This window comes from Globicephala melas, chromosome 16 (assembly GCF_963455315.2).
Source record: "Globicephala melas chromosome 16, mGloMel1.2, whole genome shotgun sequence".
Taxonomy (NCBI): domain Eukaryota; kingdom Metazoa; phylum Chordata; class Mammalia; order Artiodactyla; family Delphinidae; genus Globicephala; species Globicephala melas.
In genome coordinates, this window is record NC_083329.1 from 38200865 (window position 1) to 38227448 (window position 26584).

The 26584-nt window shown below is 39.1% G+C and overlaps 1 protein-coding gene across 11 annotated transcripts in view; it reads left to right on the forward strand.

Annotated features, from left to right (window-relative positions):
* Positions 1 to 26584, forward strand: part of SGMS1 (sphingomyelin synthase 1) — a 291689-nt gene that overhangs the window by 125589 nt on the left and 139516 nt on the right. For all 11 annotated transcript variants that reach the window (XM_060285952.2, XM_060285953.2, XM_060285954.2 and 8 more), the window contains 2 exons: positions 16920 to 16959; positions 23526 to 23669. The gene's annotated coding sequence lies outside the window, so the exon portion shown is untranslated. The remainder of the gene's footprint in view (positions 1 to 16919; positions 16960 to 23525; positions 23670 to 26584) is intronic.

Sequence of the window (26584 nt, forward strand, 5' to 3'; positions counted from 1 at the left end):
CAAACACTGTGTGATTCCATTTACATGAGATGCCTAGAGTAGTCAAAATTATAGAGACCAACTAGAAAGGTGGTTCCTAGGCACTGGAGGGAGGAAGGAGTGGAGAGTTATTGTGTGATGGGTACAGAGTTTCAGTCTGGGTTGATGAAAAAGTGTGGGGATGGGTGGTGGGGATGGTTGCACAACAATGTGAACATTCTTAATGCCATTGAACTATGCTTAGACGTGGTTACGATGGTAAAGTTTATGTGTATTGTATCACAATTTAAAATAACAGCTTAAAAAACAGGGGGGAAGGGTTGAAGTGACTGCCTGTGAACTCTTCCCTGTGAAGGATAAAAGGGATTTTGATCTCAGTCACATATTTCTCAGGTTAAGTTATTCCAGCCCACTCAAACAGCATTGACTGGAAAAGCGAGGGTGGAGGAAAGCCATGGAGACCTTGAGTTTTATTTCCCTAACCCCCAACTTGCTTGGAGTCTTCATTCTCTTCATCTTGTCCAATGCACAATGAGTGGACTTTTCTTAGAAATTGAATTCCTTGGAGGGTGATATCAGCAGACTTTCACTCTGAGTGCTTTAGCAACAGCTTTCTCAGCCTGAGAGGAAAAGCCAAGGGCTCGCATTCAAATAGGTAAGCGAGATGCTTCCGAAATTGAAACCTGTAACCGTGTAACCGAGAGTCACGCTTTTCAGTTAAGCCTAGTGTTAGATGGTAGATGGATGAGTCATCTGGTCTGAGCGCATCAACTGAAGGATGTGGAATTTGACTATCTAGTTACCTTTGGGTTTATCTTACAGAATCTCACTGGTTCCATTCAGCTCCATATGGAAAAGTTTAACGTGATATAACAATGAAGCTGGGTTGTCCTGTCTTCCAGCTTTAACACTATTTTGGTTGTATGGATTTTAATGCTTGAAAAGAGGGGTTCTGACTTTTATTGTTGGTTGACAGCTGTTTGAGTTGTCACCGCGCAAGTAGTGTAGTGGTGAATGGAGCTCACCGTCTAGTGCAGAATGGTCCGTATTTGGCATCTTCCTGTTTATAAGTGGGAAAAGTTCAACCAAGTATTGGGAGCATCTGGCAGAGGCCTTTACCCTGTTTGTGGGGAGATAAGTGTGGGTGGAGCCAGAGTGCCCCTAGTTAAAGGGCTACCTTGAGAGTTTTGCACCCGGCTTCATTCCAGCAACATTGGGGGGCTGTTCTCACTTTTCAGTGGGCAGAAGAGTGTGGAGGTAACCAGGACTATTAGACCCCTCCCTGATTTTAAGGCCTCTTTTACTACTGGATAGAAGCTAGAGTGCAATTAGGGAGACCAAAAAGGAGGCTTGTGCAGGATTGTACCCAAAGATGATGATAATGATGGTAATGATAGTAGCCACATGGAGGGCCACCTGTGTGCCAAAAGCTCTGCTTGTCTTATCCTCACTCTATGAGCTGTAGGTCGGTGACATTACCGGTACCATTTCGCAGATGAGGAAATCCAGGAACAGAGAGGCTGATCAGTTTTTGTTAAGATCACACAGCTTGTATTGAATGCACCCAGGATGGTGGACAGGCCTGGGAGCTGGTAGGGAGGAGCTGTTTGCATTCTTCGACAGCCATGTGATCATCAGGAATGTAGTGTAGGAAGGTGCAGAGGCGGTGGATTGCCTTTAAACTGGGGTTCAGAAGCCACGGGGCATCCCTGGCTACATCTGTTTCTTCTCGGGATACATATGATAGCTGTTGTCCAGTATCAGCTCAGGGCTGGCCTGAGCTTTGTGGAGGAATGGGCCGGTTGGGGGCGTTTGCTGGAGCTGTGCGCTCCGAGACGCCCGGTTGCTTCTCTGGATGTGGCAGTGGTGGGGTGATGGGCGTAGTGTGTGTGTGGGGGGGTGGCAGAGTGTACAGTGTGGTTCTGAGTCTGAGTGAGCTGTACGTGGATCTTCGTTGACGTGAGCAGGTTCTGTCAGTCCCCTAGGCGTTTGGTTGGGGGATGAAGAGCAGCCCACAAGCGGCAGAGTGCTTTTTGTGATGTTTACTTTATGGAACATACTGTGCTTGGCACTACAACCTGTTTGACAAGGGAGGCAGCAGGAAATTCAGAGCCATTAGAGAGTTATTTATACCAGAATACAAACACAGCCTTTTCAAGTGTTTTGTAGGCCTGTTTCCTGCAGGGGTCTGTGGAAAACGTGTGCCTCATCTACTAAAATTAAGGAAAGGTGGTTAGCAGTTTTGTAGAGAAGCAAGGAACTGTAATTCTCCACTTTGTTTTTAAAAATCTGCCTGCCTTGGTCATGCTTATTGTTTAATGTGTTGGATTCAGGATTAAAGGAAAATTGATAGGTAGGGAGCATCTGCTCTTTTACTTTAAAAAAAGAGTTAAATATGTAGTTTCTTTTTTTTAATTAAAAATGAAATACAGGGAATTCCCTGGCAGTCCAGTGGTTAGGACTCGGTGCTTTCACTCACGAGGCTGGGGTTCAATCCCTGGTCTGGGAACTCAGATCTCACAAGCCGAGTAGCACAGCCAAAAAAACAAAAACAAAAATGAAATACATGCCCATGGTTTTAAAAAATTCCCTAAACAACATAAAAGGATGTAGGAAATCCTCCTTTCATTCTAGTCCTCCCATTCCTTCCCCAGAGATAGTTTCAGTTTTCTTGTGTATTCTTCATATATGGGCTATGCAAATATAAACATATTCTGTATACAATACGCACACTGTTCCATGCTGTGCTCTTTTCACTGTGTAATACTTCTTAGAGATGATTTCGTACCAGCACATATAAATAAATCTATCCTGTTTGTTTTAATAGCTATAAAATTCCGATGAATGGAATGACTAGAATTTATTTCACCAGCCCCCATTTAGACCTTAATGCTTTCATAAACAAAATTGAGAGGCATATCCTTCTGTATCCTTCATTGTTTCACACGTGTGGATATATCTATAAAATAAACTTCTCTGTCAAAGTATATTTAGATTTGAAATCTTAGGAGGCTTACTCTTGGGCATAGTAAAGCTAGAATTTGAACATCAATTGTGTGAAAGACCAGTCATTTTTGAGAATTTCGTTTGATTAACGTGGTTTTTATCCTGCCAGCAGTTGTGAAAAGATGCTGTTTAAATACATCACGTCTATGTAAACATTTACTTCTAAAAGTAAGGTATTTCAACCAAATGTTATTTCAGGCAGGTACAATTTAATCGTTAATTAAGCCCCTCCCTTGACAGATGGAATACAGTCTCGATTCTGAGCCCCCAGCCCCCCATTAAATTTTAAGAACATCAAGCTAAGCATGGTGAGTGTGGAGGCCATTCACTTCCCTGATGAGAAACCTCGTGATGCTGGAATATGGGGAATGTATGAGTGTCTGTTAATGGACCGTCTTAAGCTTCCGAGGGACCTGCAGTTTACTGTATCCGAAGGACTGTGCCGCTGCTCTGTAGCTCATCTGCACTTGTGTCACCAGTTCATGAGGCATTTTTCTGCCAGCTTCACACATGTTAACCTATCGGGTGGGCTGGGAGTTTAAACTTCTGATTAATGTCAGTGCATTTCTGCAAATGATGTTTGTTATTTTTCACCATCTTTCCAAAGTTAAATCTCATTAGCAGGGTGAGAGGGGTTTCAAGAAACTGATATTGGGTTTTTGTTTTTGTTTAGATTTTATGTTTATGTTTAGATTTTTCAGTATTTAACCAGGCGTGTGGAACCTGGATGCCTTTGGGTCTGCCGTGCCTCATTAGTCAATGATATTAGTATGTCTTTAGAAAAAAACCACACACACACTAGAATATAGATTTGTTTTGCAAGTCAATTTGCTAAAATGTCAGTTAATATCACTAAGGAACAGGCCCTACTTCTTTTTTTTTTTTTTTGCGGTACGCGGGCCTCTCACTGCTGTGGCCTCTCCCGCTGTGGAGCACAGGCTCTGGACGTGCAGGCTCAGCAGCCATGGCTCACGGGCCCAGCCGCTCCGCGGCATGTGGGATCCTCCCAGACCGGGGCACAAACCCGCGTCGCCTACATCGGCAGGCGGACTCTCAACCACTGTGCCACCAGGGAAGCCCCCTATTTCTTTTTACTGATTGTTCTTGTCAGTGGTGATCTGAGATGGATGTAGTTAATAAGCTTTTGAAAGTGTGTATCTAGGTTCTGTAATGTGGTCTTGTGTGGCCATGGAGTCGGAGTACCCACTGAGCACCTGTTAATAATTAGCCCTGCACTAATAATAACAACAGCTAAATGCACTGAGCCACAACTCATCAAAACCCTGCACTTCTTTCGCCTGAGTTTTATGGGTAAGGAAAGTGAGGAGGTTAAGCTGAAGCACAAGGGCCCACAGTTAGTAGAGCCAGGATTTGTATGTGGGCAGTTCGCTCCAGGCCCACACCATGATGTTTTATGTATTACTCTCCAAAAAACCCCTTTGAGGCTGATAATAATATTCCCATTTTACCTTCAGGGAACTTGAGGATCAGAATTAAATGACTTAACCACAGGTCATTAAAGGTCACAGCTACTGAGAAACCATGTGGTCTGAAATCCAGATTCTTCCCTATTGCTCACAGTTGTTATTTAAGAAAAGACCTCATGTGTGGGCCTGTCCCACATATTTCAGGACTTTTAGCTTCCCTACAACCCACTCACTAAATTCCACTAGGGACCTCAATGACTGTGCCAGCCAAAAATGTCCCCACATATTTCTAATGTTAGGAGTCATGTTTACATTTCTTAATTTCAAACTTGTCTCTCATCCTTATACTGCATTGCCTCCCATGGCAATTTTTTAATCAACAGTAATCAAACTCAACTCTTGCTCATAATTTGGAATAGTTAGAATAATTGGAATAATTGTAAATGCAAATCATTTCAATACAAAATCACAGATGAGGGAGAGCGTCTCACCCAGATCCCTGTCTTATAGTTTACACACACACACACACACACACACACACACACACACACACACACACACACACACACACACCCACTTTCTACCCACCCTGAAGCACAGAGGTGGCAGAAAAGACTTTCTCAAAGTCAAAAAAAATTGGCAGCTCACTGGACTCAACCCCTATTTGTGCGGAGCCTGTTGGCATTTCTTCGAATTCTCAGTTTGCTTCAGGCAAATGTATTTGATTGAGCTGTGTTTGTTTTCTAATGAGTGATTTTGACCTTTCAAAGGGCAACATTTGGAGGGTTGATGTAATTGAGTTGAAAAGGCCTACCATGGAACTGCAGGACAAGTTTGTGGCTATTTTGGAAAAGGTATCTTGCTCCTGGTCTCTCTCTTAAGTAGTTTTATAATGCTGAGAAAACTGGACACTTCTGGTGAGGCTTGTCACTGTTACCTTAGCAGGTGTTTGTGCAGGCTCCCCCCAGATTTAAGTAGAATAGGAGGCAGGTTGAATAATCTCATATGTACTAACCCTGATGGTTCTCATGGAGGAAAGAATTTTTTTTTTAAACATTTTTATTGGAGTATAATTGCTTTACAACGGTGTGTGAGTTTCTGCTTTATAACAAAGTGAATCAGCTATACATATACATATATTTCCATATCTCGGAGGAAAGAATTTTTGGTGAATGAAAAATGTTATTGTTTGAGAACATTCACTTGTTCAGAAAATTTGTTCAGTGCCTGTTGTGTGGCAGATACAGTTTTCATTTCTGTGGATGAATTGGGCATAGATTTTGCCAGTTGTTTGTGGTGCTGATTGTTTCCAGACTCTTTCTGTATCTTCAATAAAAGACAAAAGATTACTTGACTACATCCACTTAGGACACTATACAACTGTATTGTCCATTGTACAGGATCAGGGTTAGAGGTTAGTTCTGGTAGCATCTTTGCCTGATGGTATCAGTCTCATTCATTTACGAGTATGCCTCTGGAATATAAAATGTGTTTTTGGGAACGGATTTAATGAAGAAGTTGATTCATTATGCAGGAGGGTCATCAGATGATTATATCTTTTAAAAAAGCATCTCTAATGTCCCGGAGTTCTTGGGCCTCAAATGTTGGTTAATCAGTTAAGTCACAGCACTTGAGGAAACTATGACCAATGCAGAAATGTCTTCTGATGAATACTGGGAGAGAATTTGCAGATGCTGGAGTGAACTTCCTCTAAATAAATGCTCTTACACAAATTTGGAGGTGTTGAGGGATGTGCATTTCTTACTGACTGTGGAAAAGTTCATTGAAACTGTTGACATACACCTTTCATTAGTGATTCAGAAATAGTAGAAGTTGTTTTGAAATCACCCAAGTTATAGTAACAGGAAAATAATTCTTCTCATCCTCATCTGCCTCTTCTTCCTCACTATTATTATTATTAGAGTAGGAACATGGCTTGGGAAAAATCTGTTTGAATCAATAACTCACTTGGCAGACACTTGAACTGATTGAGAGCTATTTTATGTCTCTCTTACTTTCATGGAAGAGAGACCACTGATTAAAAAGCTTGATATTGGAGAGCTCTTAAAAAACAAACAAACAAACCAACCAATAAAACAGAACAGACTTAGGGCATCTCCTGATATCCTGATTTATGTACATATAGTGTATTACAATAATTGATGTTCTTAATGATGACCTTTGACTCATGACAATCATGTGAAATTGGGTTCTGAGTACTCTTCTTGTTTCTCTTTCAAAAATCAGTAAATAGCCTCGGAAGTATATTTGAGGAGGCAGGAAAATGTTTAGGATATAATGTGAGTGAAAACAAGTTACAAAGTAGTATGTATATATATCCTCAAGTTGGTAAAACCCAACGGCATTTTCCAACATTTTACAGTGAATCTGGGTGACTCTTATAAAAAAATATTATTAAAAGTTGGGGTGGGGGGAATTATAATTCTCCACAAAACAGTGAGTCAACCATCTCAAAATAGAGGAGGGGGCAGAGGGCAAATGCAGAAGAATATTTAATAGTTTAATAGCCTGGAAACATGTCCACATGTTGTGACATGAAAAATGATTATAAAACAATGTGTATAGTCCTAAATTTGTAAAATGAATGAATTTATAAAACAGGAAGTACACAAAAGTATGTATAAAAAGTATACAAAATACACGAAATTATGCCAAAAATACACAAAATTTATACAGGGAGGAAAAAAGTATTTATTTAAACTGTATATACACCAGTGGAGCAAACAGAAATCCTTGTCCTTCTGGTGTTCTAAAGAAGGGCTGGAAAGAAATATTTCAAAATGGTAAGTGATTCTGACTGACGGCTAAGTTTACTGGTAATTTTTCTTGTCTGTGAGTATCTTTATTTTCTAATATCATTCAGGGAACATCTGTTACTTTTGTAAATGGGGAAAGTAAGAAAAAAATGTAATATATTTCAGGAAGATCTTCACTTACTAAAAGAGAAAACAAAAAATGAGCCTAGAAAGTCACTTTTCTCTCATCTGGGCAGTTAAGTCTCCACTTTATTGTTTGATAAATGAGCCATTTAAAGATTTTTGTTTTAACCAGGTCTCCTAAGGCAGGCGATGCTTTGTAGCCCATGGTTGTTACTACTTTAATGATGCAAACTTAAAACATCAGGGCAGCGAGTGAGTGGATGAATGAATCTCGGGCAGTTCTTCACGTCCTCAGATGACACTTAGGAGGTGAGGCCCCCTTTGTCTTTGCATGTGGCTGGCCTGGATGGACACTTAACTCTTGGCTGAGAAATAAACCCAGTGGAGGAAATTCAAGAACCAAGCCAAGTGCATCATTTTCCCTAGGATGTTAATTTCCGAGATCTAGTCCTTGGAGTTCTGAGAAGCGAGAGGAGTATGTTACTGCAGACCTTTCTTGGAGATTCTCAGTGCTCATTAGCATATTGAAGGTTCTGAGAAATTCTGGAGCAAAGGTAATTGCTGCCAAAGAAGGGTTTTTGTTTTTATTTATTTACTTATTTATTTATTGGCCCCCGCGGTACGTGGGATCTTAGTTCCCCAGCCAAGGATCAAACCCGTGCCCCCCTGCAGACCTAACCACTAGACTGCCAGGGAAGTCCGCAAAGAAGGGTTTTTAAAAAGTGGAATCTGACTGACTTCAGTGGAGTGGGGAGCCGGGTGGATGAGGCTCTGAAAGGAAAGAGTAGTCCTTGAAGAGGAGGAGCAAAGGACGTTACGCATTAAGGAGGTCCCTGCACAGATCTGGGAGTGGCATGAAACTTGGAGTTCTCCAAACCTAAGGATGTGGTTTCAACAGTAGTAGTTTTACATGTGCATGAAACTTTAAATGGTTTCCTGAATAGTTGTCCAAGTCTTGAAAAGTATATTTCAATCACATTTTATAAATTACAATGACTTATTTTAAGTCTTAGAGACTTGTGACTTGCAAGTGATTTCAGCTGCATAAATCATTAGTGGAAATATATTTTCATGCATCAAATTTACTTATATCAAGAAACTCCTATTGATTTGCATTTGATGGGTTTTTTTAAATAGCGTTTAGAAAAATGAATGATACAATTACTTCTACTCACTGTTTCTGTAAAGTAGAATCATTTGGCCCTGTTTTCTGCTAATGTCTGTACTTTTTCCTTTAAAGCAGTCATATCAAGTGATGAGTAGAGAACCTTAATTTAAGCCCCCTATTTTGAGGAGTTTAAAGGTTCCAAGAATTTTTTTAAAAAATTGCCTGCATATATGAGCCTTGCTTTGCTAATTTACATGTGTAGCTATTTAGCTCAGAACATTTAAGGACAAAAGCAACAGAATAAGAGCAACAGATTGCAACCAAGATTATTATTTTTTTCTGAATAAATGGGGTTGCTTAACTTGGTAGGTTATGTGTCCCACTTGTCTTTGTTGCATGGATCTAACTGTATTTTTTTTTTAATTGGGGTATAGTTGCTTCATAATGTTGTGCTCATTTCTGCTGTACAGCAAAGTGAATCAGCTTTGGATCCAAATCCATTTTGGATTTCCTTTCCATTTAGGTCACCACACAGCACCAAGCAGAGTTCCCCATGCTATACAGCAGGTTCTCATTAGTTATCTATTTTATACATAGTAGTGTATATATGTCAATCCCGATCTCCCACTTCATCCCCCCCACCTTTTCCCCCCCTTGGTGTCCATACATTTGTTTTCTACGTCTGTTTCTCTATTTCTGCTTTGAAGATAAGTTCATCTGTACCATGTTTCTAGATTCTACATATATGCGTTAATATACGATATTTGTTTTTCTCTTTCTGACTTACTTCACTCTGTATGACACAGCAACATGTAAAAGAATGAAATTAGAACACTCCCTAACACCATACACAAAAATAAACTCAAAATGGATTAAAGACCTAAATATAAGACCGAACACTATAAAACTCTTAGAGGAAAACATAGGAAGAACACTCTTTGACATAAACCACAGAGTAATGAAAATAAAAACAAAAATAAACAAATGGGACCTAATTAAATTTAAAAGCTTTTGCACAGCAAAGGAAACCATAAACGATACGAAAAGACAACCCTCAGAATGCGAGAAAATATTTGCAGACTAAGCAACTGACAAGGGATTAATCTCCAAAATATACAAATAGCTCATGCAGCGCAGTATCAAGATCTGACTGTATTTTTAGTTGTGTTTTTCTCACACACACACACACACACGTGCGTGCACACCACTGTTTTCTATGTGGATTTACTTGGATTTTATTTACATTGTATCCATTAAGAAGTGGATGCATGATATACATCTACGGCATTGGGATTCAAGGCTTGCTACCCACTGATGTACATAAAAGGCTGAGAACGTAACTTGCTTTACTGGTGAAATTGCTGTGATGTCATTGCCATTTGTTTGTCAGTGAATTGCAAGGATCTGGCTCCCAAATAGCACAGACCAGTTATTCATAGCCTGATAGGTTATGCTGTGACCAGTTGCTGTGAGTGATGGAAACTCTTTTCTAGGTGTTTATAACAGAGCGATTTTTAAAATGCATCATCATTGCTAAAGAGTAATTTTCAAAAAGTTAAAAAGTATTGCATGTAGGTATAAAATGAACGTATATCATAGTTTTTGTTCAACTTAGGGAATTAAAGGAGAATTTGAAGAACTGAAAAAAAAGGAATGCTATAATGAATTTATTAATAGATAACAAAATTGGTTTAGAAAGAGCAATAAAACATAACGTTTGGATTATCTTTCCTTCCAGGCAGATCAAATTTTATTTGCATTGCTAGGGATAAGAATTATTTGGAACTACTGTCTGTTTTATGGAGGTGTAAAATAATAGTCGGTCAAAGGTGCGTAGCCCTGTTGACTCAGAAAATCCCCAGAAGGCCCTCTGGGTGATGTCTAGCACTCACTGAAGGGACAGACACCTAGGACTCTCTTTTGTCCATTTCAAAATCTTGGACGATTTTTCCTGACATCATTAAAAAAATACTTTTCCAGCAATTTCATTCTTTGAGTACTTATAGTTCCAGACTCTGAGATTAATGCTCTTCTAATTTGTTCAAAACTGAGTGACAAGAATATTTAAAATGGGTATTTGGATTTCCAATGTCTTGTTCTGTTACCATTCCTCCTCCAAGCCCCACTCCACCCAGGTGGAGTATTGAAAGTATTACGGTTAAGGTGGTAGCACCATCTGATCTAAGTATTTCCTCTAATGACCAATCAAGTAACACTCTCTGCTTCTTACTTTCTTTAAGGGAGAGGTAGGGCATTGTAGTATCATTTTATATTTTAAATGAAAAATAGAGCAATTGAAAACAATATATAAAATTCTAATATTCTGTGTACAAATGGGATAGCCTGGGAAGTGACACATTTTAAGAGTCTTTACAGGAAAATTTGTAGTTCCAATTATGAATTTAATAGATGAAAATTCATCATGTGACAGCCCCGGTAATACAGAATGTTTTCCACCACTGCTCAGAAACTGTGCCCAAAAGTAGAATCCTCCTTGGTCTGAAAGGGATGTTTTGATATTGCCAGAGGTTGCCTGTACTGAGATTATAAACCATAGGAAAGGATTTATAGACCTTCTCATAAATTGACCTTATTTTATAGGTGAGAAACCTGAAGTCTAGAAGGAAGAGGGAGTTGAAAAAAATTTGACCTCAGATTTCTTACTAAGTGATATGAGCTGTTCACTTCCTTAAATTAGTCTAAAAATAAGTGCTTTAATTCTAACTAAACATGTCAATAGTAGGTCTTCACATAAAAATTTAATTTAGGTTACTTTCATAGGCTCTGTCTTTCGGTAATTTTTTGCTTGCAAAAACCAGGTTAGTTTCACTCAAGAAAAGGTAGAGGGGGTGAAGGTGGAGATCAGGATGTAGCTCTCCTGAGAATCCCAGATTAGGAAGTGGTTCAGGTTCAGCTCTCACTTTCTATGGCAGACTTGGCTCATGACACTTACCCTGACCCTGAGTGTGCCTCTTGACCTTTTACCCCAATATCTAACTGGCAATTTCCTTTAGAGTTTCTTAATTCCAGTTTTTGAGGCAGAGAATCTTGATTGGCTGGCCCCAACTTTTTAGCCAATAAACGCAAGTTGAAGGCTCCTGGCCAGCCTATGAATTTTGGTCAGATGTTTCTCCAGGTCCAATCAGCTATGGCTGTGTGTGTAGGGACTTGAATCATGTGATACAGAAGATGGCAGTTGAAAAGCAACTGAGCCTGGGTGTGGTAGAATCCCCCAGAAATAGGAGTGGGTGAACTGACACTGTGATATGTCTTCTGTAAATTCAATTTTAGTAAATTAGTTGATTCTCAGTTAAAAAAACATTTCTCATAATCTCCCTTGGCACTGGATTTAATGTTTTAATCTGTTTCTATATTGGAGTACATTTGGGATTTCTTTTTAGTTCATCTTATATTCTTATTAGCCAGCTAAATTTTGCCTTTTTTAGGAACACAAAATACAGTTTTTGTGACTTGCAAAGTGTATTATGGTAGCTTGGTTTGACAATTCATGCTGAATTTTCTTTTGAAGCTCTAATGTTACTGCAAAGTATTTAAAAAGGAAATTAGAAAATTCTCATTGTTGTGAGTTCCTTTAATTTCCATGAAATATTTATTTTCAATATCTGAGAAGAATCCAGAATCAAAAGGCAAGGCATTTGGATTCATTTTTAAAATAGTTCTTACATTGCTGACCTGTATATACTGTATGTTTGGGATATGGCATAACTTATACTTATGAGACTTTCTGAGTAGTTAGGGAGAAAGTGTGACTGTTTCAGAGGGAGACTGCTTGGACAATGATAGATTAGATGTGGTTTAGATAATTTTTTAAAGGCGTTATAGTTTTTGATCCTATTTTACTTGAAACTTTTTTTGATAGTGACGTAAGACTGTGTAAAGATGGTTTTACTGGAAGGTAAATTATAATAAAATATTATGTGGACATAATTACCAATCCAGAATTTATTGGTGTGCATATAATATTTTGAGAAAAAAGTTCTTAAGTCAGAAAAGAGCATGTGGACAATTCCTTCATTATTGCAAGTATGCTTATTTCCATTGTTCTTACTAAGCCCCTTGACAGACATGGACTAACCGTGTGGGGAGCAGGGTAGGCGAAGGACATTATAGGGAACTGCAGGGGCAAACATTTAGCAATGACTAAGTCTTTCGAGGGTGTGTAGTAATCCACTTTTGATAATAATGACTAAGCGAGAAAAGTAAGGGTGCCTGAACTGAGGGCTTGATTTGTTATAATTGCTAACAGAGAAACATGATAGGGTTTTGTTGGGTGCTCACCAATGTCTGTCCTAGGTACTGAGAGCCTTATATTGGGTTGGCCAAAAAGTTCGCTCGAGTTTTTCTGTAACATCTTACAGAACACTGGTCAAGTGTAGCTCGTGCCCTCAAGGAGCTGTACAGTAAGAATGTACTGTAGCGAAGGGGAGAATAAGACTTCCCTGGAGTGTGGTTGAACGTGTTCTCCCTGGTGAAGAACACTGGTCCCAGCTGCTAGCAGAAGGAAGCCTTGCAGGATCTCCAGCAGGAGACTGCGACTTGCAGTCACCATAAACTAGACAGGATGCCTGGGGCTTTGCAACTGTAGTTGTTGTCTTCTTTTTTTTTTTTTTTTAATTATCATCTATGACTTTATTTTTTTTTATATAAATTTATTTATTTATTTATGTTTGGCTGCATTGGGTCTTCGTTGCTGCACCTCGGCTTTCTCTAGTTGTGGCGAGCAGGGGCTACTCTTCGTTACGGTGCACGGGCTTCTCATTGCAGTGGCTTCTCTTGTTGTGGAGCACGGGCTCTAGACGCTCGGGCTCAGTAGTTGTGGCACACGTGCTCAGTAGTTGTGGCTCACGGGCTCTAGAGTGCAGTGTCAGTAGTTGTGGCGCACGGGCCTAGTTGCTCTGTGGCTTGTGGGGTCCTTCTGGACCAGGGCTCGAACCCGTGTCCCCTGCATTGGCAGGCGGATTCTTAACCACTGCGCCACCAGGCAGGTCCCGCAACTGTAGTCTTAAGACTGTAAAGGTTCTTCTCCAAGCCCAGCCAAGAAAGAAAAGGTTCTATTAAACTGTGTTTACTGACAGTTAAATATCAGAGGAAGAAAGCACTAACGTTGTACTTTGGATTTTGAACTCTTTTAAAGTAAGATTTAATTTGCATAGCACTCTGTTTATGAGTGAGAATGAGGACACTTTCAGTGGTTTTTCCTATTCTAATAAAGTATAATTTTAATAGAAAATTTAATAAAAATAGGAAAATATAATTAAATTGGTCACGTGCTGTTACTGGTCTCACTATAGTATTCAAGTATAATTACACACCGTTTTCCCCCTGAGAAGAAGCAACTGAATTACAATAATTCAGTTTGGGACAGGGCTGCCAAAAAATGAAGCATACCTGCTGCCCTTTCTGTGTCTTATGTCTGTGAGCCACCTAGCAAGATGAACCACTGCCCTCCCTGACCTAAGAGGGAGTCATAAGCCTTGAAAGGACTGGCCTTCCTGCGAATACAGGCTTGTAGAGTAGGAGTTTGCCGTGCCTTAGAGAATGCTGTGAACTTGAGTCTTTTCCTTCCTCAGCTTTGCTCCCGAGGCTCATTCCTTTTTACTTTGAATCTTCTCCTACTTCAGTGTAGTTTTTCTTGGGAGGAAGTCAGCAGTAGTAAAAACACAGGAGTTTGGGTATTGCTATACCAGCATTATTGTAAATAAGGGAAGGGTACCTTACTCTGTCCCCACTCCCCCCAATATTCTTCTGAATGTCACTGGGTTAATGTCTACAAGGATTCTTGCCTTACTATACTCAGTCTTAGTTGAAAGTTTAAAGCCACGGCCATCTAAGTGTAATTTGGATAATTTTTTTCCTGCTTTACTGTGCAAGGTGAGCATAGTTAACTGTCTTACTCACTAGTCCCAGAAAGAATTCCCATGGTATGTTCACAGCATGTGTCCACTGTAAAATCAAGCCTGCAGCTTTTCCTATGCTTTCTCTGTGCCAGAGCTGGTACAGACAATCACCAGAGAGCTCTCAGCTGCTTTAGCAGTTATCTAAATCCATAAAAAGAGTCCATCCAGACCTATTTTTATTTCCTGTCCTCAAGCCACTGGCTAACAAGAAACTTCCCCCCGTCTCGCAGAAGGAAGGCACGTTGATATCCTTTGCTCAGGACACATCAAAAACAATTGGAAACCGGAAAATAATGAAAGAATCACTAAATGATTTGGAATTGGAAAGCAGATTTGGTTGCTATCATCTTTAAGCCAGAACTGTCCTCTGTTTTTGGCGTTCAACGCTACTTGATTTGGGACCTTTTCCTACTTCCTCGCGTTGAAGTCTTGGACAAGTTTTTGACCTTGGACAATTTTCTGACCTTGGACAAGTTATATGACCTGTTTGGGCCCAGTGTCTGCATTTGATAAATTGGTGATCCTAACCTTTCCCTGCTTGCAGGGTTCTTACAGGATTAAATGTGAAGACATTTCATGATGTCTGACAATCATAGTTATTGACATTGACATATTATTTTGTATTTATCAGTGAGGATGCAAGAAGGCCTTATCACATAGTCTTATAACAACTTTTTTTAGATATTTTATTTCCTCTCCCTCTCAAGTAGCAGATTAGAAAGTTCCCTTTTTGAAGAGTGTTCTCATTTTGGCCCCCGCTTTTTTGAATGTACTTATGATAGAATTAGATATTCATGCAGGTGTGGTGTATCGTTTGAAGGTGACATTATCATAGGTTCCTCAATAATTTTTGGTGGTAATTTGCCTTCTGTATCTGTGACTTTCTCTGAGGGACATCATGTTCTTTCGATTTCCACACTTGCAGTGACAAGGCATTCAAAGTGGATAAAACAAGTTAACATGTCAGAAATTTACACCTTGTGAAATTTAAGGATTTCTTTTGAAATTTCTCCTTTGAGGTACAGAAAGATGAGTACGCCTAGTTTACACGTAACAGAACCATTCAACTTTTTGGTAATTCAGCAGAAAGACTTGATGGAATTTGAATTACTTGGTTCTTTTCTTATAATGATTCATGGGCAAAGACAATACAATATATTCTGTATCCAATTACAATGGCTTCTTTTCTGTGAACATTTTCCTTTTTGTTTTTGGTGTCTGCATACAGGCTGTAAAGAGGAACAGCTTTGCGTCACCTACTAACTGTTTAACTTTGTGCACTATACTTTGCTTTGAGACTTAATATCCTTATCTGTCTACAGGCAGATAAGATATGCTGTCTTCAGAGCAATTGGAAGATCAAATGAGATGATGCGTCAGTAACTTGGTCTAGCTTGTTAGACTAGTAGTAGACTAAACATACTTGTTTGGTAATTATCTTTATTTTATAGGTGTTTTTATACCTATAGAAAGGAGGTCCAAACTCCCTTGTCCCCCTCCCCCCTTCCCTCTGCTCCTGCTTCTCACATGTCACTTCCAACCGTACATACCTCCTGGACAATAGGAAGAAAGGCCCTTTCCCTGCTATTTATATCATAAAACACCTTCTGTTTCCTGCGGTCTCTGGAGACCCTGCAGGTTGACTTCAAACAACCATGCAACCAGTCAAAACATCTTCCTCAGACACATCAACATCTTTCTGAAATAATATCTTCTTGCAGTCTGTGACTACTTGCTTCTCTTGCATTTTATTTTGGTCCAGATGCAGAGATTCTTAGACTCTCAGACAGATCCTTGATCCAATAGGCAAAACTAGTGTGTGGTGTTCAAAGTCATGGCAGTGGTGATCTTTGGGGAGAGTGGTGGTTACACATATGTGTTCACTTTAGGAAAATTAAGCCACTCAAGATTTCTGTAGTATAAAATATATTAATACAAATGTTTATTAATTTTTTAAAAGGGTACTTTTTCGCCTCTTTCTGCAGGTACCGTAATTCACATGTATATTCACATTTATATTGTCAAAGGGCTATATTTCATTTTTAGTTGAGAAAGTCTTTTGTGAAATTCAATGAGGAAGCATTTCTAAGCTTTTAAGATGAGGTGGATTAAAGTCTATTTATAAGCTCTTTGATCATAAACATTTATATGGTGTGTAGTTTATCCCAGGATACTGAATATAAACATGTTGCTACCTTTCTTACTCCTTTTTTACGTAATTCTTATGTTTTGAAAACATGCCTTCATGCTTCTTTATCTTTCTCTGTATTGTCAGCGGTTATTTAGCTGAATGGTGAGAAGATAATTTATAAAATATATGATTCTAGAACTCGTGATACCGTTAGTTACACTTGGAATGCAATTTTTTATTGGCTTGACTTTACATACTTGCATCTGCATAGCTTTGCTTTGTAAAGCTTACTCTGAGTACCATGACAGCCAGAAATTAGCTGAGAAATGGGAAAGAACAATTTTTGCTATGGCTAGGGAACAAGAAGTAAATAATAGTTTAAGTTTTTTTTCTTATAAGCAGCTCATGACCAGAAGAATGCAGTTTAATTTACTTATTATTTTCTTCTAGATTGGAAGGAAGACTGATAAAGAAAAATAACGGGATTCAGGTAAATGGAATTAATTTCTTTATGTACCTTTTATGTTAAGTTTACATTTTTCGTGTTTTCCCATGAGAAGAACAAAACAATTTTTGTGGTCAACTTGAACATATAAGGAATGTTTTGGGGATATAGATGTAATAGTCAAGTACATACTTATACCATTTAATTAATCTAGTTACACATGTATATTTAATAATCACATTTATATAAAACATAATATTACAATTAATACTTCTTTCCTACTTCAGAATAATTTTCTTCCAACTCTTTACATACATATTTGATGTCAGTGTCTTCATTATTAGAGTCACATTTTTGAAGCATCCAGTACCATTTGCCAAGCATGTTATCATTTTAGTTGTTTGTGATACAGCACTTTTGGAATTCATGTATGGTGCTATAACTGGAAATTTTATTCCAAGCCACAAGAAAGTATTTGCATAATGTTAGAATAGTTGCTATTTTCACTCTTTCTGTGTAGATGAACATAGGAGATCTCCACTGTGTAACAGTTTGTAGATTTGCCTTGTTAAATATTCTTTCCTTCCTTTCTCCCTTCCTCCCTTCCATCCATTTATTCATTTATTTTATTTATTTTGAGATAATTGCATGTACATTGTTTAAAATTAAACTAGTACTGTAGCAGCCGTTCCCTGTTGTTCTTATACTCCCATTACTCCTTTACCCAAAGATGGTACTTTTCAACTCTTTTAGTTATATTTTCTACCTATTTCTAAATAGCGCACTGTGTGCATTTCTTGATTTCTTTTAAAATTTTAGACATACACATTGATTTCCTGCTGAGGATTTACCTCTCATACACAACTCTTTACCCTCAGTACACATCTACTCTTCCTGTCTCTTGCAGTCATGTTACAGTCTGTGGTTAAATACATATTTAATGTTTGCTTTATTATGACTATACTTTGTTTATGACTGAGCTTTGCAAGACATACTAAAATGTCTCAGGCCATTCTGCTTTCTAGTTGGTTGTATGTGAACTATTTTGTTTCTCTGGAAAATGTTTGACTCTTTTCTTTATCCCCAGAATTCTGAACTTTCATATTGGAACATATGTCTTACGGCTTGTTGATGTTCATGGTCCTTTCAATTCAGAAACTCATGTCCTCTAATTTGGAAATTTTTCTTATACTATTTCTTTGGTAATTTTCCTTTTCCTCCACCCTTTTCTCTGTTTTCTGTCAGTTTGTTAGTTGGATATTTGGACCTACTGGTTTGATTCTGTAATTTTTTAATGTCTATTTCTTAGCTATTTTCTAACTTTCTGTGTTGTTCTTTTTTTCTGAGAGGTTTTCTTAGTATTTTTTGAACTTCTAATTTCTGTCAGCATATTTTTAATTTCAAATTTAATTTTTTATTGACCTCTGAATATTTCTTTAAAAAAATGGGAACCTGTTCTTATTTCATGGATACAATATTTTCTCTTTTCCCTTGAGAATATGAATTGAATTATTTTGCAGTTTCTGTCTGCTTTTTGAACTTTTCTTTTTCCTCTGTTTCCCCTTTTTATCAACTTGTTTTGGCCCCTGGTTTTATTTTATTTTGTTTTTAAAGATTTTTGGGGGGCTTCCCTGGTGGTGCAGTGGTTAAGAATCCGCCTGCCAATGCAGGGGACGTGGTTTCGATCCCTGGTCTGGGAAGATCCCACATGCCACGGAGCACCTAAGTCCGTGAGCCACAACTACTGAGCCAGCAAGCCACAGCTACTGAAGCTCGTGAGCCTAGAGCCCATGCTCCGTAACAAGAGAAGCCACCACAATGAGAAGCCCGTGCACCGCAACGAAGAGTAGCCCCTGCTCGCAGCAACTAGAGAAGGCCAGAGCACAGCAACAAAGACCCAACACAGCCAAAAATAAATAAAAAAATATATTAAAAAAAATTTTTTTTGATGAGGACCATTTTTAAAGTCTTTATTGAATTTGTTACAATATTGCTTCTGTTTTATGTTTTGGTATTTTGGCTGCAAGGCAGGTGGGATCTTAGCTCCCGGACCAGAGATCGAACCCACACCCCCTACGTTGTAAGGTGAAATCTTAACCACTCGACAGCCATGGAAGTCCCTTGGCCCCTGATTTTAATGTTAGAGGTTTTACTCAAATTAATGGTGAGACTTTAGTTGTCTGTTCATATTTGCGAGTGAGACTATAAAAAGTGGACTGGAAATTTGTTTACCTAGTGGACTTCACTATAGGCTTTTTGGACAGGAACCTGGACGTGTGGGTTACTGTCTCCAAGACATCAGAATCTGCAAATCTTTTTTCTTGGATCTTTCAGTTTCTCCAAAACGGAATCCTCTGTTCACTGTTTTGTGGGGTAAAAGCTGGCCTGTGAGGATTTGCGGGAGCCATGTGGGGGGAGGGGGCCAGACGTCTCACCATCCAAGCCTGTAATGCTGACTTCTTGATGCCTCTATTTCAACCTTATCTGATGTTTCTGAGTCTGAAGTCTTGCTGTATGGTTTTCTCCAGAGAGTAAACTGCTTCCTCTTACGGAAGTAAGGACGGTTAGGCTGGCTCTACTAGTTGGGGAGAAGATCTGGAGTTCTAACTCCTTTTTGGTTGTTGTTTAAATCAACACAAATGCATTACCTTGCAGTTCTGTAGGTCCGAAGTCTGACATGGGTCTTACTGGGCTAAAGTCAGGATTGTCTGCAGGGCTGCCTTCCTTCCCAGAGGAGAATCCATTCCCTCGCTTTCCCCAGCTGCATTCCTTGGCTCTCGGCCCCCCTCCTCCCTTTTAAAGGAGCAACAGCAGGTCAAATACATCTCATGTTGCATTTCTTTGACCTCCTGTCTGCTTACTACTTTCACTTTTAAGGACCCTTATGATTACATTGAATCTGTCTAGATAATCCAGGATAATCTCCTTAATTTTTTTACTGTGGTTAAAAACACAATATAAAATTTACCCTCTTAACCTTTTAAGTGTATAATATAGTAGTGTTAACTATATTCACATTGTTAAGCAGCAGGTCTCTGAAACTTTTTCTTCTTGCAAAACTGAAACTACACCCACTGGACAACTCTGCTTTTTCCCCTGCCCCAGCCTCTGGTAAACACTGTTCTATTTTCTAAGAGTTTGACTACTTCAGATGCCTCATATAAGTAGAATCTTATAGTATTTACTTTTGTGATTGGCTTATTTTACTTAGTGTAATGTCCTCAATCAAGGTTCATCCATGTTGTAGCATATGACAGGATTTCCTTTTTTTTTTAAAGAGTAAATAATATTCCATTATATGTATATACCACATCTTCTTTATCCATTCATCTGTTGATGGACATTTAGGTTGCTTTCACTTCTTGGCTATTGTGAATAATGCTGCAGTGAAGATGGTTGTGCAAATACCTCTTTGAGATCCTGCTTTCAGTTCTGGGCGAGGGGTAATACACCCAGAAGTGGGATTGTCGGATCATGGGGTAGTTCTATTTTTAACTTTTCGTAGAACCTTCATGCTGTTTTCCATGAAGTGGTTGCATCATTTTACATTACCACCAACAGTGCACAAGGGTTCCCTTTTCTCCACGCCAACACTTGTTGTTTTGGTTTTTGAGAGTGGTCATCCTCACAGCTGTGAGATGGTATCTCATTTGGTTTTGATTTTCATTTCCCTGATGATTAATGATGTTGAGGATACTTTCATATGCTTGTTAACCATCTGTACATCTTCTTTGGAGAAGTGTCTGTTCAGGTTTTTTAACAGGGTTATTTGGTTTTTGGTGTTGAGTTGTAGAAATTCTTTATATATTCTGGATATTAATCCCTTATAATATGTATAGTTTGCAAATATTTTCTTCTATTTCATAGGTTGCCTTTTCACTCTGATTGTTTCCTTTGCTGTACAGAAGTTCTAAAGTTTGATACAGTCTCATTTGTCTATTTTTAAAGCTTTTGTTGCCTATGCTTTTGGTATCATAGCCAAGAAATCGTTGCCAAATCCAGTGTCATGAAGCTTTCCCCCTATGTTTTCTTCTAGCAGGTTTATATTTTCAGGTCTTACATTTAGGTTTTTAATCCATTTTGAGTTAAGTTTTATATGTGGTATAAGGCAAGGATCTAACTGCATTTTGTACAGACTTTAGTCAGCCTCCCTCTTCTCAGCTCCTTGCTGTCTTCTCCTGGGGACCAGAAGCTGCATGTCCTGAGCCTTTCTGGAGCATTCGGCTGGATTTTCGTTTGCTTCTCAAGCTTCGTTTGCTTCTCTTTCGTTTGCTTGCCTGTTCTGCTCTGCTCTGCTCTGCTCAGCAGTCATCTCTGCCTTCAGCTTCCAAAATGCCATTGATGTCTGTTGTCTTCACTAATATACTTTTCTGTTCTTTTTGTCCTTATGGATTTATATCTTTTGTCCTCTTTGCTGTAATTTTAATGGGGTTGAGAAGGAAGTAGAGATAAACAGACCTATTCCATTGGGCATCCATAATCCCCAAATCCATATTGCTTTTTAAAATGATATTTAAAAGACTTTTAAAAAATGATACCTCACATTTGCTATTGTTAGATCCTACCTCTGAAAATAATTGTTCAATCTATTTCTTTGCTTCTCTTTGTTAACCAGTTTCTGTCAAGGGACCTATAAGCATCCAAAGCTAGCATTAATTAAAGTTATTTTCCCAAACATTATTATTTAAAAAACCCAGATTTTTGTTTGTAATATGAGACAGTGAGGTCTTGAATATAAGGTGACACCCTATTTCCTGAGTTATACTTTTTTTTTTTTTTTTTTGCGGTACGCGGGCCTCTCACTGTTGTGGCCTCTCCCGTTGTGGAGCACAGGCTCCGGACGCGCAGGCTCAGCGGCCATGGCTCACGGGCCCAGCCGCTCCGCGGCATGTGCGATCTTCCCGGACCAGGGCACGAACCCGTGTCCCCTGCATCGGCAGGCAGACTCTCAACCACTGCACCACCAGGGAAGCCCCCTGAGTTATACTTCTTTTAGGTGGGTGGAACCCTTGATTTATCTTTAGGTATATGCACTGTATGTTGGTATCATCAGAAGATGATGTTCTTTTATATAAATATATTTTACTCCGAAGCTTTTTAAAAAAAATTAATTTATATTTGGCTGCGTTGGGTCTTCATTGCTGCGTTCTGGTTTTCTCTAGCTGTGGTGAGCAGGGGCTACTCTTCGTTGTGGTGCGCGGGCTTCTCATTGCAGTGGCTTCTCTTGTTGTGGAGCACAGGCTCTAGGCGCGGGCTTCAGTAGTTATGGCAGGCAGGCTCAGTAGTTGTGGCTCACGGGCTCAGTAGTTGTGGCACATGGGCTTAGTTGCTCTGAGGCATGTGGGATCTTCCCAGACCAGGGCTCAAACCTGTGTCCCCTGCATTGGCAGGTGGATTCTTAACCACTGCGCCACCAGGGAAGCCCACTCTGAAGCTTTAATTGAACACTTTTAAGCTAATGTAATGGCAAGAGAGTCCTTTTTGTTTGTTCTTAGTTAGTTTGTGACAGTGGCTTTCTATTGACTGTATTTGATTATTTACAAGGATAGTGCTATTTCTTACAGATAGGATAAAGGTTGGTTAAAATGGGAGATTGCTTGGTATGACTAGGTCCTTACGGACTATCAAGAGTAGTTTTTTGTTCCAAGAATTGTTTCCTCACAAAGTTTAGCCTGTTAGTTTTCTTAAGATAGGAACCCAGTTTGGTCCATGCAAATCCCTAGGATTTTTATCCTGGGGTCCAGGGATGGGCTTCAAAGAGTTGAAGATCCTCCTGAAATTTGAGTGGTAGTAGAATAGGCTTAGCTATCATCAGATATTCAATGATGAGGGGCTTGTGTGATCCTGAAAATAGTTGAGAACCCACTTCTAATACATTATTATAAAGAAAAAAATAGAATGTTGCTGATTAAAAGAAACACGATCAAAATGAAATGCCACCTTGCTAGATGCCATTAGATTCCACATTCTTTCACATGTAAGTACAAATGACCGTAAATAGGGACTAAATGAACAACTTTCTTTGTTCCTTGTCAGATGCAAAACATTATCTCTATCTTCCTAGTTATGCACACACCCATTTACACACATATAACTATGAAAGGTATCATTCATGAGGGTAGTGTTTTAGCCTAGAGAAATGACCACTTTTTTATCAGTCAACTTGTAAAGAGGGTAATTTAGGAGTTACCCTTTGTCTTCATAGTGAAACTGCTATACTTTATTTGTGAACATCAGTTATTTGTTGACAGTTAAAGATAGTAGATAAATATATAAAAGGAGAGATACCTCTCTGTGATAGAGGGTTACAGACTTTTGTTTTCAGTTAAGAAAAGATGGGATAAGTTTATGTTATGTATATTTTATGACAATTTTTATTAAAGATTGAGGAAAGAAAGAAAGAAAAAAAAGAAAAAAAGATGGGGGTGACAAAAGATGGGGTGGGAGGTGGGGAAGGTCAGTTGTGAATTTTTGTTTCCAGTCTAATACTTGAAAACTTAAATGCTTTTCTTTATAGTGAGGTGTCCTGGATTGATAAGGTCTCTTTCAATGTAGGAATTTCATGATTCCATTTTCAAAGTGGTTAAGCTTAAATTGCTCTTCTATTCTAGGTACACCATTGAGTTCTTTGGGATGCACAAAAGTGTCTGGCTGAGAAGCTTATGAAATAGAAGACAAGACCCTGCCTCAGGAAGCGTACATGAGAATAATTTTAAAGGAACCCAGCGATAAATGCAAAACAGTAGCTGTTGGAGGTATGTCATGACTTAGAGCTTGGATTGAACCTAGTGTGGCACACTCTGTACTAAGTCAAGTTGAGCCATTCTCTGGGAACCTTCTTAGAGCAGAACCTCACCCTCTGGCCTCAGATACACTAGTGACTGTTGTTCTCTGAACTTGACTGTGTAACAGGATGTCACTCTTAACTCTTTCTTAAGCAACTCTGACTCAGCCCCTCTAGAGTCCTTCCTATTGCCTGGCATACAATAAAGATGACAGTAAAAAAAGGCAACATTTGACTATGGACAAATGAAAGCGATAGTAAATTTCTAGCCAGATACCTCACTGCTTTCTCTTCTGGGAATGGGGCAGTCAGTATCAAAGCTCAATGAATGTGTGTCCTTTGAATCAGCTGTTACTTACTGGCTTTTCTCTACCCTGTTTGACATCAAGGCCTTATCTGAGTCTGACTGGGTGGTAGCTGTATCTGATTCACTGGTTCCCTGTTAGTCATTGAATTTGACCTGCTTGTCTCCTTGACCCCTCAAGTTACAGTGTTAAGTGGTTACTTCATTTTCTTGCTTAGAGCAATAATTCTTTACTCCTCAACCAACTTTATCATCAAGGTCAGGGTAACGCATTATTTCACATCCTTCGACCTTCAGCGATGTCTGGCTTTTGATGCACTGGCTCCTTTTTTATGGCATAGCCTGTGCCATGTTGTGTGTCGTCTTGATCCTTCAGGCGTTCTTTTTCCCAATCTACCAATATAGAACACTTTAAATATACCCTGTGCCAAATAGTTTATATCTTCGATCATCATACCGTCATGAGAACATTAAACAAGTCCCACTTTCTAGATGAGAATGCTGAGGTTCCAAGTGGTTGAATAACTGGCCTACTATTTCTCAGAGAGTAAGTGGCAGAAATGGGATTTATAGCATTTAACTAGTGTATTAAAATCAAGTATTTTCTAATTTTATAATTTCACTGAGAGTATATTATCGGTATGTGACATTATTAAAATATGCCCTCTTTCTAACATATGCTCTGACGTCTTTGTTGATACATTCTGAATTGATTATGAAGGCAGTATAGGAAGTATGAGTGGACTTTGATGTTTCTGATACAATCCTGTTGTGTCTGTGACATTTGTACCAGTACCCAGATCCTTTCAATATAGTTAGTGAAGATGATAAAGGCAAGGAATGATGAGATTTTGCTAGAAATCTTCTCATGTAGTTCACAAGCTTGTTTCAGAGTCTGAATCCTTTAAAATGTAGGACATCTATTCAAGTGCTTAGTCTTGGCTCAAGTGATCACTTTCAGTATGTATAGCTGGGAAGTTTCCCTGAAGGATGTGAGTTTTAAGTTTAAGTGAGTTTAAAAATAAATCGTATCGGGCTTCCCTGGTGGCACAGTGGTTGAGAATCCGCCTGCCGATGCAGGGGACATGGGTTCATGCCCCGGTCCGGGAGGATCCCACATGCTGCGGAGCGGCTGGGCCCGTGAGCCATGGACGCTGAGCCCGTGTGTCCAGAGCCTGTGCTCCGCAACGGGAGTGGCCACAACAGTGAGAGGCCGGTGTACCGCAAAAAAAAAAAAAAAGAATAAATCGTATTCACTTTTTGTTTTGTCCCCAATAGTGGGCAACATGAGTTGAAGATCTGTGTATAAAATCCTGGGAGGTTGGTGTGGTAACCTTCTTTGAAAGATGAATAACCTGAGGCTTGTGACATTATGAAACTTGCCCAAGCCCGTGCAGTTAGAGGATGGTAGAGCCAGAACTTGAACCTGGATTTGTCTGATTTCACGGACTGTGCTTTGGACAATTATGCTGCCTCACTGATTACACGGTGGTGACATTTAGATTGCAAATGTGGCCAAGGATTTTTTTCCTGCTTTACATTAATACAAAGGCAGTCTTAAAGCAAACAGTTAAATAGGCCTCACCCTTACAGAGGCAGAGGCTTCTAGATAGCCTGGTGTAGTCGCTGATGGGGTTGCATCCAAACAGTGACAATTCTGTTAGGATGGACTGAAACCTGGGAGGTGTGCCTCCCCGGCTGTGTGTCCTTTCCCACACTGAGCCTAGTATGCTGCCGGGAGCAGTTAGGCTTGGCTCACCTGAGCTGTTGGTGAGCAGCTGTGCCTTCCAAAGCAGTTGTGGCTGGAGTTTGGCTACAGAATCACACAGCTCTTGCATTTGTATATGAGTCTCAAAATTTATGAAATATACAAACCTTAGAACTTCAGGTATATTGTACCAGTTTTACTAAAAGTAAAATTTCTTTTTGTTTTTAAATTTACTTTTTTCCTAATTCTAAACAGAAAATTTGATGAACATTAACAAGTTCAAAAAACAAAATACAAACCACCACTCAGGTAGCTGCTGGTAATATTTTGGTGTGGATGCTGCCAGTTTTTTTCCTTACGACTACGTATACCTTGTAAAAAGTACAAAATTAGAATTACAGTGTTCTAGGTCTGTTTTTACTCAGTATAACTTCAGCGTTTTCCCCCTGTTTTTAAGTTTTCTTTTACAACATGCTAAAAAGTGGCTACAAAGTGTTCCATGTGGGTAATAACATAAGTTATTCCGTCTTATTATTAGGTAGACCTAATCCTCATTCAATTCAGTTAGTACCTCTCCAGATTAGGCCACAGTGGTAGGACAGAAGCATTAAAATAAACAAGAACTCCATAATTGCCACTAGTTTTTATATATCTTGTAAAATAACTAATGAGGGTTAAGATATGATGAGAAAACCCAGATCACTTCCTCTGTCACATTATACAGTGAACCTGACTTGTAAATTTCCCAGTACAAATGCATGAAGGGAGTACTGGAAATTTCCTTTTGACTTGTAAATTTTTAAACCTCCTTTTTCTTTCATTGAGGTAACCCATCTATGACAGGTAACTTCAGTTTTCCTGTGGTTAGAAGAAA